This window comes from Macaca nemestrina, chromosome 6, assembly GCF_043159975.1.
Source record: "Macaca nemestrina isolate mMacNem1 chromosome 6, mMacNem.hap1, whole genome shotgun sequence".
Classification (NCBI taxonomy): domain Eukaryota; kingdom Metazoa; phylum Chordata; class Mammalia; order Primates; family Cercopithecidae; genus Macaca; species Macaca nemestrina.
The window spans coordinates 99,756,068-99,772,251 of record NC_092130.1 but is presented as its reverse complement, the minus strand read 5'-3'; the positions used below and the strand labels follow the sequence as shown (position 1 = coordinate 99,772,251).

General features: G+C 41.1%; 1 protein-coding gene across 10 annotated transcripts in view; it reads left to right on the top strand.

The window, feature by feature from the left end:
* Positions 1 to 16,184, top strand: part of LOC105475109 (phosphodiesterase 8B) — a 261,894-nt gene that overhangs the window by 45,409 nt on the left and 200,301 nt on the right. The gene's annotated exons all lie outside the window — the stretch shown is intronic.

Sequence of the window (16,184 nt, the reverse complement as noted above, 5' to 3'; positions counted from 1 at the left end):
GCATATCCCATTGTACAGAGAGAAGAAATACACATCTCTATGACTCCTAATGTCAGATAGAATCACAGCCTTTACCTGGCCAACAGGTTACCAAGAACCATTCCGTGGATTTTTGTCAAAGACACATTTGTATTTTTAGTAGTTAAAAACTTGGTCTTCATAGGGTGAAGTCAGCCCACAGTGGAGCAGTGAGGAGAAGGATAACATATTTTGGCTTCAATCTGGAAGTCCAGAAGTTTTTTAATGAACCTATTTTTTTTTAACAGCATCTGATTGTTTAACATGAAGCTTAACTGATGTTTGCTTGTGGTTGCAGTGTTTCTCTGGCAGTAGTCATAATCACCATTATAATAAAAACACCATTTATTGAGCACCTACTATGTGCCAGAAATAAGCTTTCTCTCTTAACTATTGAATGTTAACAGTGTGATCTTAGCATAGCATATCTGAAGACTAGAGTCTAGGATTCATGACAGTACAAACCTACCAGTTGTCCATTTGTTACAGAGGCATGTGCTGAAAGCTATACTTTGCTTTTGTCAGGCTCTCTCTCTCTCCCCCTCCCTGTTCACACACAGTTAGCTTTAGTAGCAATTTTCAGGGATGAAAATGTTAAATTTGGTGAAAATATTAAGTTGGGCTGTTATCGGTAAAGACCATCCTATTGCCTGATGGTTGAAGACCTGAAGCAGTAGTTCAAAATGGTGACAGCTCATGAACTTTGTGATACTTTTTTTGGTTGCTCCAGAGAAATTGTGAATTTTTGTTTTCCAGAATATCAAGAATTTCAGTTTAGTGCTTGGCAACTCTAGCTACTCCATGTTTGTTCAGTAGAAGAAAGAATACTGAATGAACCCATTCTGTACGTTTTTAATACTTCCCTCAAGAGGCTGCTTAGAGACCACATGAAGTAAAAACTGAAGGGACAATGAGTCCCAATTATTAGTAGCTTGTATAAACTTGTGTAAATCTCATTGCTACTTGGCTTAAGTGTTAAAAGGCTTGACCTGGGTTAGAATTGAACTCATTTTGCTTTATCAACAAGATTCCCAAATAAGAGCTTAATTCACTCTAACCCATTACTAGGAATGTTGGAAATGAAACCGCTGGTTCAGTGACTTAACACTGCTTTGCATTGTGTGGATCTCAGAAAGTATATATTTGAAGTGAAATTTGAGACCAGAGTTATTTATGCAAATCTTACAGAATTGTTATCACAGAACTGCCCTAATATATTTAATAGTATCCTTTTAGGCCTGTGACTGGGCGTCGTATTGTCTTTTCTCAATCTTAAAGTTCACATGTTCTGTGCCCTTTTGTTGCTGAGATAATTTTATAAAAACTTTACTTTCATTTTTCGTAGACTAAGCATTCTTTTTTTGCCTTAAGAGTTTGAGATAGTTGCTAGGCACGTGGTGGTGCCCCACGCCTTTCCGAAGCACACAGGTGGATAAAGTAAAATCTTTACCATTTGGTCCTGTTTACAATGGTGGAAAGTTGTAATAGTTTCCACCCCCTCCCCCCACCACTTTACATCAATTATGAAGTGTATCCTCATTATCTGCTTGGCCTCTGGTATTCCCCAGAGTGCAAAAATGTGTGCTTGATCTCTCTCTCTTTTCTAGCAATAATTCATCTCATTAAGCTTTTAGAATGATGAGGCATTATGATGTCAAACATGATGTCAACAGGAACCTTCCTGAATACCTAATTTGCAAAAAAAAAAAAAAAAGGATTATAAGCATTAATAATTCATATGCAGTACAATGATATCACATGGGTTTCCATTTCTGGTAAGAAGTTAGATTTGTCTCCCAATTGCTGTAAAAATGCAACTTCCTAGCAATTTCTTTCCTTTTTGCTTGCCTTTTCAAAAATAGTACTCCAACAGGAGAATCCTGCAGGATGCTCACTCTTGATATTGTGCCAGTTTTGTAATTCTTGTTCAGAAATCCTCAGAGGAGATGGTTGAACCTCTCTCTGGGAAGAACCAGGGATTCTTACAAGTTTTCTCATACCAGCTGTTCCTACTTGGGAGCATCTGGGACTAGACAACCAGTTGTAGAAAGGAATCTTTACTGACAATACCATCAACTTGCTATGACCGCGGTGTAGGTTAACTCTTTTGTGGATTAGACACAGGACGTTGTTAGTTTCCAGATGGCAGCATCACCAGCTCCCCGCTTTCCCTCCATTCATACAGGATGTGCTCATTTGTTCATTCAGTATTTGTGGCCAGACTGTGTTGTAGGTGCTAGCGATTCAGGAAATATCCATGAAATTTGGTAAGCAAAGCCTAATGAGGAGGATAAATCTCCTGTGAAATGGTGTGCCTAAACCAGTTATTAGTGACTTCTATGTTTTCTGTTCCATAGCATTCTAGAATTTGTGAGGATAATCCTGAGTTGACTATATGTAAAAGGAAAATAAATAGATATTCCACTGACCTTATGGTAAATAATAATACGATTTTATCTGGGGGAGGAGTAGAGCTATATTGGAGAAAAGTCATTTTTGTTTTCTAAGTAGGTGTTTTGGAGTCAAACTTTAGTGTACGCCAGAATCGCCTAGAGAGCTTGTTAAAATATAGATTGCTGTACTCCGCTCCCAGAGATTCTGATTTAGTAGGTCTTGGGTGGGGCCTGAGAGTTTGAATTTCTAGCAGGCTTCCAGAAGATGCTAGTGTTACCGATCTGGGGACCACATTTTGAGAACCACTGCTTTTCAGTGAATTAAATTATCTGTTGGTTGGCCAGGTGAGTGAGGTGGGGCCACCTCTAGCAGAGTGCATAGTACCACACTGTCTTTATCTGGGGTACTAGTCATAGCACTGCTTTCATCTTAGTTCACTTCTGTATGGGAAACCTATCGCTGTACAAGAAGTCAAACTCTGAGCCTCCGAGATTTGCTAAAAAGTCTGTAAGTGAGGAGAGTGCTGGATCCTGTAGCCAACTCTGGTTTCTTGAGGTAAGTTTTCCCCAGGATCCTTTTGGGTTTGTACAGGTCGTAATGTCTTGCTTTGCCACCACAAGAGAAGCCTAAAGCAAGACTGGATGTTACATGATACAGGCACATATTCTCTTCTCAGCTCTTGGAATTCCTGCTACGCCTTTCACCATCATTTTTCATTTTAAAATGGAATATAAAGTTTAGTAAGCTCAAGTGAGTCCTGCAAGCTGATTTCATAAGATTCAAGTTTGCCTTCTGCCATTGTATATATGATTACAGTTTAGTTCCTCCTTTTCCCAACACATTAATTAGAATGAATGAGCACATTTTCCTTATTTTCATGACTTTCTTCAGTAGTTCCATGAATTTTTAAGGACCATCAGGTAATTTTTCCTTTTAAAGGAAAGTAAGTCCTCAAGCCAGGATGTAACATAGTATAAGCTGCCAGCTGTTCAGAGATGATACAGTTTCTACTGAAATCCTGATTTGCTGACCACCAGGTATGGCCTGGGCACCAGCAGGACAGGACATGCTGGTGAGGGCAGGGCAGATTGTGTGGCACTAGACTGGTCATGAGTTAAGACCAGTAATCAAAATAGGAAGAAGGGAGTGAGCCCTGTGGAACCAGGTGGGAAGACAAGAGTCCAGAGTTTGGACATCCAGCAAAGTTGGAGAGGGGCAGGGAGCAGGTGGGAACGCTGGGGCCAGGCAGGCAAGGGAAATCTAGAAATTAGTGGTTCAGCAAGGGTGACAGCTGTTGAACCAGGTTGAGACTTCTGATGGCAGAATAGAAACTTCTCACTTTCTATTCTATTCAGGAGGCTGTGGTGACCAATCAGAGGGCTGTAGGTAACTTTGTGAACCTGGTACCAAATGACACAAGACCAACCAAGCAATCCTTCCTTGCACCCTGATCAGACAGAGTCTGGGCAGGAAACAGACTGCACATCCAAAAGGGGTAACTCAGAATAATCAAATGAAGGGATTACTGCAAATTTTTTGGCAGAATGAAGGAAAGACAACAAATGAAGCTGAAGCACCCTAGGCTGGAAAAAGAGGGAGCTGTTACTACCCCAGAAGAGTCAAGGGGAGGGGGTGTGTATTCGTTCGTTTTCACGCTGCTGATAAAGACATACCAGAGACTGGGTAATTTATAAAGAAAAAGAGATTTAATGGACTTACATTTCCACGTGGCTGGGGAAGCCTCACAATCATGGCTGAAGGCAAAAGGCATGTCTTACATGGTGGCAGACAAGAGAGAATGAGAACCAAGCAAAAGAGGTTCCCCTTATAAAACCATCAGACCTCACTTGTTCAGATAGTGAACAAGTGAGACTTGTTCACTATCATGAGAACAGTAAGGGGGAAACTGCCCCATGATTCCATTACCTTCCACTGGGTCCCTCCCACAACACATGGGAATTAATGGAGGCTACAGTTCAAGGTGAGATTTGGGTAGGGACACAGCCAAACCATATCAGGGCGGTTATGGGAAGCTGAGAAACCAAACCTGTAGGTCAGAGAAACCCTCAGGAGCTGTAGCCTTCAGGAGGAGTGGGCAGGGAGGGAGCCAAAGCCGTAAATCCCTTCATGACATTGTCCTCCCTTTCATCAAGCTCCTGCTGGTTTCCACATATGGAAACCAGAGGGAAAGGGAATCTGTTGATTGGGGTTTTCCAGGGTACTGAGCAGGGTGGAGAGTGGGTCTGGAGGGGCAAATGAAAAATATCCTGAGCATATCCCAAAGGCTCTTCGTAACAGGCAGTAAGAGATGTTCAGTGTCACTGGAGCTACCTTGGTATAGATAAACTCAAATTGTGATGGGCAGTTTGATGGTTGTCTAAAATAATGGCATTTTAAAATGGTCACTTAATTCACTGTTTACAGTTCCTGTTTGATGACTAATGATATTAAAATATGTCCAATTATCTTGGTCGGAGACCTCGAAGTTATTGCTGTAAACATATCCTTCTCTTCAGTTCATTCTGTCCCGTGACTGCTGATACATGTGTTTTATCACTTCCTCTGGCCCCTGCCTGCTGTCCTTCTCCCTATCCTGAACTCAAAGCCCAAGGGTGGAATGGGGGAGAAAGACCTGAGCCTCATAAGAGACTCAGGATCCAGCCTTATCAGTTTATTCCATTTTTCTTCTCAGTTTTTACTTTCGCGCTTTCTATAACCTTCTCTCCACAGGCTCGAAAAGTTTTAAAAAAGTGAATTTTGCTATGTGCTTATAAGGTTATATTTTCAATAAAGAATGTGTACACTTAGAACATATTTAAAAATATTAAAATGTGTCCGGGAATTTATTTTTAAAGATAGGTGTTACCTTTACCCTACAGTGGAATTCTTGGTAGTTATATTTTAGTAAAAAACACTTTTTTTTGTTGTTTTGAGACAAGGTCTCACTGTGTCACCAGGCTGGAGTGCAATGGTGTGATCTCAGCTCACTGCAACCTCCGCCTCCCAGGCTCAAGCTATCATCCCACCTCAGCCTCCTGAGTAGCTGGGACTACAGGTGGTGCCACCACCCTTGGTTAATTTTTTGGTATTTTCTGTAGAGACGGTGTTTCTCCATGTTACCCAGACTGGTCTCAAACTCCTGAGCTCAAGCTATCCACCTGCCTTGGCCCCCAAAGTGCTGGGATTACAGGCGTGAGCCACCATGCCTGGCCCAAAACACTACTTCTCAACAAGTTGTGGTATATATTAGTTTAGAATTAGTTGTTCATGACTCCTTCCCCAGTCTATTTTTTTCTCCCATCAGCAGATAATAGCCAGCTTTTATTTAGGATTTTTTTGCTTTACTCTTTACCATTGGTTTCTTTCATCCCCTCCTTTCTACCTCCTTAGGGAGAATGCACAGAAAAGTAGTTCCTGAAGTAGAATTATCCTACTCTGCTGAAAATTTGCTTTAAGAAGCTTGTGATTGCTGTAATAAAAATCAAGGAACCATTTTGCTTTTGGATAATCCATCAATGAAAATAAGAATATTTCATGGTTGCCTCTTGTTTCCAAGGCAATTTAAGTTTTCAAGCATAGTTTGTACACTTCGCAACAAGGTGAACAGGATAGCTATAATAATATTAGTTGTTATTTAAGTTCTTGCTATTTGCTGAGCACTTTATATACATTGTTTCACCAAATCTACATGGTTTCGCCTGATCTGCTATGAGCTACACTTTATTATTTTCACTTTAGAAAAGAGGAAAATGGGGCTGCAAGAGGTGGGATAAATTTCCCAAGGCAAGGACTGAAGTTTGAAGGCAGGAGGGTCCGAATGGTCTCTCACCCCGTGAGCCCATCCCTTAAGTGTGTTGCACACTCAGGCCTGTGGCCACACAGCCTGAAGCCCTAAGTGTGGCTGGTCCTGGAACTGCAGTTATTTAGAGCAGAAGGATGATAAACAGGCAGAGGGAAGGGGAGCAGGGAGCCTCATGAGTGAGATTTTTCCTTTGACATATCCACTGTCACCCCTTCTATTAACTTGAACTAGAGTGTTTTGAAGTTGGAGAAGAATTTAAAAATGCACACAAAATGTGAGAAGCTCTGACACAACATGTTGTCATTATTTTCACTGAACACAGTGCCTGACACTTTGTAAGTGCTGTACAAATAGTAGCTGCTCTTATTTTTATGGTTGCTATTATTACTCTTTGGGTAATTAAAATGAGATTTCGGTTATTTAGATTTAGGTATTTTTGAAACATGTAATTGTTTTTTATGGAAAATGTATCCCACACTTTCAAGTACGTTGATTTGGCCGATAGATGACTAACTGAATTTATAGAGAGATATGTTATCCCAAAGCCTTGGAAACTGCTGCCACAGACGTGGGTTTTGTCCGCTTCAGTTGGATTTCCAGAGGTGATGACATAGTAGAATCTTGCCAGTCCAAGGCCCAAGGTGGGGTTTGGGTTCCATGACTGTTGAGCCCACACTCAGCAGAATTTAAAGGTCAAGGCCTTGGTGTTATCCTGAGGTGGTTGGTTCCCTGTGGAATTCTTTGGTATAAACGTGTAGCCTGAAGCCTCAGTCTCTAATTGCTCTTTGAAGCATTTTGCATGAGCTCAGTCGATTTTTGTATTGCTGCGTTTTGGGTGCTGTCAGACACTATATTGTTGGGAAAATGATACCCTGTACATCTAAAACCTGTTTTCTCTCAAATAGGAAGATGTAATGATTAACTCCAGGGACTCAGTTGTCTGTGTGAGTCATAAAACTGAGACAAGACCCTGAATTTTGGAAATTTTTATAGGAAGATGCATGAGAGATTTTAAAGCAATCTGTCACCCAGGGTACCATATGAAGAAAAAGGTGCCGTTCTGACATCAGAACCACAAATAACATTAAAGCTCTGGAACTGGAAGGTGATGACAAGGGTTCAGGATAGCCAGAGCTTTTGTCCACTCCAGAGTTCCTGCTGAGGGAGCTTCAAATGAGAGCAGTGACCAAATGGAGAGACAGATACATTTATGAAGGTCAGTGATGACCCACCAATCCACACTTCAGCCACTAGTGGTCCTGGGACCTTGTGGGACATACTCATTTTCAGCTTAAAAATCTGATCGACAGTCTTGGCAGCGAAATGGGGTCTCTGCGAGGAAACAAAAGCCACCAACAGTGTTTGGAGCTGAGCCTTAGTTGGAACTAGAAGTCTCTTTCCCCCACAATCGAGAGTGTGATACTCAAAAGAAGGATGGCCAAATAAAGACTGAAGGGAGCAAGGATCAGCGTAGTCTGTGGCTGTGCAAGCATTGGGTGGATACCACCTTTCATCCCAGATCCATCTGTCATGTGCAGCCTCAGACGCACACATGCACGCACGCACACACACCTGCTCTGGGAAGTGTTGCTGGGGCAGAATACCTAGGCGGGGAGGTTTGCAGGAGACTTCCTGCTCTCCCCCTCCCACATCTATAATGCTGGGTCTGTAAAGCCAGTTTCAGGACCCTCCTCACCTAGTAGACTCTTGCAGGTCCTCCTGTCCTTGTGGTTGCTGCCCTGCCCTTCTTCTCAGTCACATGTGGAGCCCAGGGTGAGCTCTCTGACACCCAGGCTGTTCTCTGCAGTGATCTGGTCCATTAGGACTGTCAAGCCCTGGCACTGGCTGACTGACTGACTGTGGAGCCTTCATCCCTTGGGAGGAACAGGTGAGGGCAGGGGAGTGTGATCCACTTAGCCTGATCTCCCTAAGGGCAGTGGTAGAGGGGAGTTTTGCAGACTTAGTTGAGATTTTCAAGAACGGACAAGGAGGTGGGGCAAAAGATTGGAATCTCTTGTTGTATCAAAGGTGAGAACTTTGAATCCTAAAACACAACCAGGAAGTGATTTGGATGAATGTGAAAGGCAGTGTTCACTTTTATATGCAGACTATATGACGAACATTAGTTTGTAAGGCACCTAGTTGTTATTGGGGAAAGGCTTTCATGTAGAAACAATGTTACATGTGGCATTTAGGTTTCTAGGTTAGCACAAAAAAGTTTTAGTCCATTATGTAGCTGGAATGTATTTACACTGTTGAAACAATATTGCTGTGAAAGAAACATAAAATTGAGTTAGAACTCTCGTTTCTTTTGTATGGATGTCCTTTGGGAGAAGTGGGTTTAATTAGAGGCTGATGAAGCAGATGAGGGAGAATTTGTGAAGTTCCTTTAGGGAGTAGTTATCTTTAGTGATCCATGGTGTGCTGGGGCGCTGAGGGGCTCAGGTGGTGTTATTAACCTCACATTGCTAGGGAGGAGGCGGAGGCACAGGCGGCTCCAGTGGCTTGACCAAGATCACACAGCTAGGGACCCAGAGCTACATCTGCTCAACCGTCCTGTTTTCACTGTCCTATTTTATCTGCAGGTAAAAAGGGGTGCGTCTAGCTTCTTTGTGGCACTTCTTTTCTGTTTCATGTACAGATAGCTCAGTTGGTATCTTTTAACTATAACTGTTTTTTAAAAATAAATCATAAAACGATTATACACCAAAAATATGACAACTTAATATCAATCACACTTTTCTAATTGTCTTACTGCTTATTCTTGTACTGTTTATTGGTATCCAAACGGTAACTCCACTCATTGCAGTTGGTTGCTATGCCTCTTAAGTCTTTTTTAGTCTGTAGCTTCCCCTTCCCGTCTCTCTTTTCTATATACTTGCAATTTGTTTGTTGAGGAACCTGGGTTGTTTGTCCTGTAGATTTTCCCCCAATCTAAAGTTTACTTATTGCATTCCCGTGGTGCATCTAACATATTTCCCTGCCGTCTGTGTTTGCTAGAAACTGCAGTTTGATTTAGAGGTTTGATTGGATTATACTACGTTTTGTAGGGTGGAGGTTGTCTCTTTTCTGTGATGCTAACAGAAAATCGGAGTATGCTAAGTTTTGTAGGATGTTTGGTGGTCTCTTTTCTGTGATGCTAACTCTCATTAATGATCATTGCTTATATCCATTAGTCATTAGAGGTTGTAAAATGGTGATACGCTATCATTTTGTCTTCATATATTCATTGGAATGCCTCAAGAAACTTGTTTCAAGAGTTGATTCCCTAGCATTCTCCTAAGGCGACAGGAGTTCTTTGCCTGTTAATTTGCTTAGTATCATTATGAATCATTATGGGTTTGTGTGTATTGGATGTGTTGATGCATTGCAGTTATTAAACCTATTTGTGCTCAGACTGCCCAGTTTGGACTAAAGGGAACTTATTCAAGCTGGTGAGGCACTTTTCTTGAAGAAACCGTTTCAGCTAAGTTGAGTGTGTCCTTATTCGAAACTCATTGTTTGTAGATGAGGACTCCACTGACCACCCTGGGGGTGGAGGCACATCCTGGTGTCCACCTAGCCCTCTCCAGTCGTGCCAAGGCCCAGACATCATGGAGCTTTTGAAAGGAGGCATTTCACAAGGCCCCCTTGCAGCTCCTTTGCTATAATGTTTGTGGCTACAAAAGGGTAACCTGGTGTGAAGGAAAGTTACTCACTGACTCCGGCTTGAGTTCCAGCCCTGCCCTGTACAAACTTTGTGACTTTGGAGAAGCTGCATGATTTCTCCTTGCTCTGTAGGGATAATGCATCTCCAAAAGGACTGGTACAACTATGACAGAGGTACAGTCGCTGTAAACCCGCTAGGTTCTCAAGTACGTGTGTATGTGTATTTTCTGCCTTATACTAAGGCACTACTCTAGGTTTGGAGTGATTGAAAAATGAATATGATGGCCGGGCGTGGTGGCTCATATCTGTAATCCCAGCACTCTGGGAGGCCAAGGTGGGTGGATCACGAGGTCAGGAGTTAGAGACCAGCCTGACCAACATGGTGAACCCCATCTCTCCTAAAATACAAAAATTGGCTGGGCATGGTGGCTTGTACCTGTAATCCCAGCTACTCAGGAGGCAGAGGCAGGAGGATTGCTTGAACCTGGCAGGCAGAGGTTGCAGTGAGCAGAGATTGCACCACTGCACTCCAGCCTGGGTGACAGAGTGAGATTGCATCTCAAAAAACAGAATACGACATAGTTCCACCTTTCAGGAGCTTCCATTGTTTGTGCCCTATATTGTGGTCTTCTATGGGAAGGCAGTGTATTGACTGAGTGCCGGCTGGCTGGCAGGAGTTAGGGGTTGGGAATTGGGTTCTTCCAGGTGAGACACTCCTACTGGGAGAGCATGAAGAACTGTGAGCCTGAGGGGTAATCAGCTGAAGACTCTGAGGAAAAGCCAAGGAGCAGACAATTGTGCGGCCACAGACAGGGGCCAGAGATAGAATTAAGATCAGGCTTTCTAAGCCCGGAGCTCAAAGCTGCCAGACACAAATAGGATCCAAGAGAACTGATTAAGAAGGACTCTAAAGTCTGGTGGAGTTGATGGCTGAGAATGCCCTTGGGTGTTATGGTTCAGAGACTGCCAGATAAGGCTTGCTTTGGGTTGAAGCTCTAAAGCAGCATTACCCAGTAGAAATAAAATGTGACCCAGATGTAACCTGCACATATAATTTTAAAATATTTTATGAATCACATTTTTAAACGTCAAAATAAGCAGGTAAATTAATTTTAATATGTGTTCATTTAACCAATATATTAAAAATATTATTTTGACATGTACTCAATATAAAATTTGTTAATGAGATAGTTTACATTCTTTCCTTTTTTCAGAACTAAGTTCTTAAAGTCTAGAATGTATTTTGCGATTACACTGCATCTCAGTAGGGACTATCCACATCTCAAGTGCATAATGACCACACAAGTAGCTACCATGATGGAAATAGGGAGGAAGAAAGTGAAATTTACATCAAGGTTCTAAGTCAAGCAATTACAATTTGCCATTGTAACTTGACATGTATAGCACAGTAGTGGTGTTGGTTTTGTCTCTTAGTTTGTAGCTCCATTTTTGCTTTCCCATTTTCTCCTTTGTATTATATGAGGCTAGAAGTCTGCAAGCTGCGTCTTCCAGATTACTTTGCCAGATGGTTTCCTCTTAAATTCCACAGGTAGGAGATACTGGCAGGAAATTGGAATGTGAGAGAAAGGAACAGGTGATAGCAGTGGCCCCGCTAAGTGGCAGTGGTGCCACCTGAGTGGTGATGGTGCCAGCCCCCCCCCCATACCCCCCGCTGATCAGCACGAGTGTGGGCTGGCGGGTGTCAGCCCAGGGTATTAACAGTTTATTGTCTCTGGATGTTACTGCTTTATCTTTTTAGTTCCTCGAGCCCTACCTCCATCTTTCCTTTGTTCATCCATACCTTCTAACACCTTTGTAAACAGTTCTCTACAGCGGTATCTCATCTTAATGTATATAAAATGGTTCTTGCTTTTCTCATTGGACACTTGGGATCTGATGTCAGAGAACTATGCTGTAGTCTTATATGTACCATCTACTTGGTTCTATGGCTTAGCTTCTTTAATTTTCAATTTCTTCTGTCTAAGGGTAGAAAAATAAGGATAGTGAAAGTTCTGACCTCATAGAGTTGCTGTGAGGATGATATAATCAATATGTGTACCATTGCTAGCTTTGAATGTAACACCCAGTAAGTATTGCTTATTATTGATAATAATATACAAGCCAATTCATAATTGAACATTTTTTGTTATGGTAAAGTTCAAATGTACACAAAAGTAGAGAGAATATGATAGTGAAACCTCATGAGTACATCCCCCAGTTTCAACAGTAACAAATTAAGACTATTATTTTATTTATACCTCCTACTTTTCCCCATATTTTGGGACTCTTTTAAAGCAAATCCGAAACATCCTCTTATTTCAGCTGTAACTATTTCAGCATGTAACTCTGAAAGATAAGGATTGTTTAGAAAACACAACCACAATACTATTAGCAAATCTCTAATTTAAAATAATTTCTTAATATTAAGTACCAAGACAGTGTTCAAGTTTCCCTGTCTCATAAACATTTTCATTTAAAGATTTTTTTTGAATCATCTTTCAAATAAGATCCACCTATTGCAATCAATTGATACATTTCTTAAGAATCTTTTGCTCTGTGGGTTCCCGTTCCTCTCTTTCTTTTTCTCTAACAATTTGTTTGTTGAAGAAACTGAGTCATTTGTCCAGCAGAGTTTCCCACAGTCTGGACTTTGCTGATTACATTCCTGTGGTATCATTAACCACATTCTTCTGGCCTTGTATTCCCTGTATGTTGGTAGTTAGATCTAGAGGCTTGATAGGATTCAGGTTTATTCACTTGTTTCTTTTTGGGAAGACTACTTCATAGGTAGTGTCATGGACCTCCGTCAGGAGGCACATGATGTCTGGTTGTGTCTCTTGGTGACGTTAGCAGCCACTGATGATTGTTGCCTAGATCAATTAATTCCTTAGGGGTTGCAAAAGCCTACCATTCTTTCTACAATGCTTCTGGAATGCATCTATAAAGAGAAACTTCCCTCCATCAAATAGTTGGTCAGTTCATATGGGAAAGGCAGGGCACATGCTTGATTCTACTCTTCTATTTGCCAGTTTTCAAAATAACGAGTTGATTTCCTAGCATCCTCCAAAGGTAACCAGTGATGATTTCAGAATTCCTATAAAATTATCAGTTTATAAATATTAGATGTATCATAGTCCATTGCAGTGATTGTCCTTACTGACGCTCAATTGTCCTGACTTTGTCTACTGGGAGTAGCCACGTTGGCTCCTGTGTCCTTTTCATAGTCTGCTAGTAATGTTTGACAGATTTCCTGCCTTTTGGACTGACAAGATGTTCTAGGTTTGTTGCGTCCATTCCCTGTCTCTGATCTAGAATTAGTCTTTTCTCCCAGGAACCTAATTATTTTTATTGAAAAATGGTATTTAGAGGTATGATCTGGGGAGTTCATTGCTAATAGACTGGTCATTGCTTCTGGGCTTTTTAAGTGGACACAGCCAGGAAATAGATACTTTTGAAAGATAAAAATGTACTGTGAGTGTATACTTATTCATCCAGTTTAAATTTAGGACTACAAGGCTTTTCTTCAACCTCATCAGTCTTACGTTTCTATTTCCTCTTTCCCATGACACAAATCCTGGTTCTTAACATCACTATGATAATTCCTCATTTGTTAGATGCCACATGCGCGTGCACACACACACACACACAAACACACACACACACACCCCCCACACGTCTCAGAATACCAGTGATCAACACGACTTCATGATCAATATGAACACTGAAAACAGTTTAATTTTTTTCCAGTGATTTTTGATATTAGGGTATATCCCACTAGGGGTGAGCAGGCAAATTACTATGTTTGTAATTTGTTTGAATCAGTTCCTTTTTATGTGACTGTTCTACTAACAATGGACCAGTTAGTGATTAGCACAATACAGTTAGGATTATTTATTTCATTTTACTTTTGATTTGGTCTTCTTTAGTGTTTAATTTAGTGTTATAGGAATGTAAATTATTTATATGCTTCAACATAAAATACGGTATATTCGGAGACATTTAGATTTTATCTCTGTCTCTTACATTCTATGCCCTCTGTCTTATTGGTAATTATGTTTTAAAATGTTATGCATTTCATACCATTGTTTAAAATGCACATTAACATGTTCTGCAGAAGTCACTTTTCTGCATTTTCCTTTTTTCACTTAGCAAATATCCTGGAGATCATTCCATCATAGTACAGAAATCATTCCTACTCATAGCTGCATAGTATACCATTACGTGGCTGTACTTTGGTTTATTCAGCCAGTCCCCTATTGATGTTTTTTGGGGGAATTATTTCCACTGATTTTTGCTATTGTAATGGTAATATAGGGAATGGCCCTATGCCTATATATTTTCATATCATGCAGTCTAATTTTTTAGTACAATAGTGACATAATGTTTTCCAGAAAGAATATATTTATCTATCCAGAGCATTAACTTCTGCCTATCATACAAAGACTTTCCTTGGACTCTTTAGTTGTCTAGTAACTGCAAAATAGTAATACAGTTTTAGCTCAAGCTTAAGCTTAAGATCTCTAGATCTTAATCTCAGAGAATTTTCTTTGAGTAAAATATACTTTTTCTGCTTTTAACCCAGCTATAGTTACATTTTCATGGAGGTGTGAGATCTCTGAGACAAATTTTCTAGAGGAGGTTTGTCTTGCATCTGTTGGACTTGTAATTCTCCTCCCTTATTATGGCAGCAAAGTGATTTGAGAAGAATAGTGGCTGCATTTTCATCTTCACTTCTGCCTTTCCACTTCCATTAAAGTTCTATGCGTTTACACTGGCATTAACCCGGTCAGCGCCCACAGAATGCCACAGAAGGCTCAGTATCACTGATTGTTGTAAAGAACTTTCTTGAGTCTTCATGAGAGCTTAGAGCATAATGGTACTTTATTTTGGTATTAATCACCAAGACCTAAAATCAAGGTTTTTTTTCCCACTTTAGAAATGGGATGCATAGATGTATATTCTTTTGTATGTTTCAGAAATTGGATTTTATCTTTGTGATAGAATCGCATATCTGATCCATAATGATACTTTTCCTGTAGTGCTTTCTTGTGTCCAATATAATTTTTAAACTGACCTTGTTCTTTTTCCTTATATAAATGTATCAACTTTATCAACTATCAGTGCTCAAGGAGGTTTCTTGGCTCACAAGTTGTACATGAATGAGTGAGATAGGGTGATGAAGTTTGGGTGGGGCAGAAGAAGAAAGACTGGCAGAAGCGAAGGCACCAGTGGGAGACAGAGCAAATATGAATTAGATTCATAGCAAAATTTTGGAGGTATAGATGGGAATTGAAAGATGGAGAAAGTAATATAAAGAGTGGAGGTGTGCCTGTGCATGTCCATAAGAGATAATCTTGGAAGTGGAGTATCTTAACTATGCTATGAGTCACGCAGAATGGAAGACAGAGTTGGTTACCTGCTTCAGTTTAGGAGGGGGAAGCAAGATTGGGGTCAAATATGCAGAAACTTTGGGGCAGACAGGTTCAGTTCAACAAACATATAGTGAGGGCCTAACTGGGCATCAAGCACGTGCATGAGACTTAGGAATACAAAGTTGAACAGGATGGTTGCTTCCCTAGGTGACTTTATACTTAGTTGGAGTAATTGAAGGGGATAACACAAAAGCAGATGTTTACTTCTGTATAACACATTACCACAGACTTGGGTCTTGAGACACGCACATTTATTATTAGTTGCTCTGGGTCAGGAGTATAGGCATGGCCCATGTGGGTCGTACGTGTACTTCAGGGTGTCTTACAAGGCTGCAATCAAGTTGTTGGCTAGGGCAGGGTCTTATCTGAATGCTTGACTGGAGAAAATCTTCTAAGCTTATCTACATGGTTGTTAGTAGGATTCACTTTTTAGATGGCTGTTAGGCTGAGAGCTTTAGCTCCTTCCTGGCTGTTGGCTGGAGACCACCAGCCCACAGCCACGCCATCCTGCCCAATATAGCAGCATATTTTATCAAAGCCAGCAGGAGAGACAGTCTCTTTTATCAGTAAGATGGTAGTCATATTATGGATGTGGAGGAGAGCGTTACACAAGGGCATGAGTACGAAGAGGTGGGAATTATTGGGGGCTGTGTTGGAAGCTGCCTGCCCTACAAGTGTCTGCTACAGTTCTGTAATGCCTGAGAGAGGAGGTGTTCCATGGAAACATGAAGGAAGAGCATGGAACCCACCTGGCATGGACGTCGCTTCTTCAATAACGCAGTGTCTGGATGTCTGAGTGTAACCTTGAAAGAAAAATAGGGATTAACTTGATGTGTAGCTGGGAGAGGAGGGAGGGAGAGATTCTAAGCAGAGGGACCAACATGAGCAAT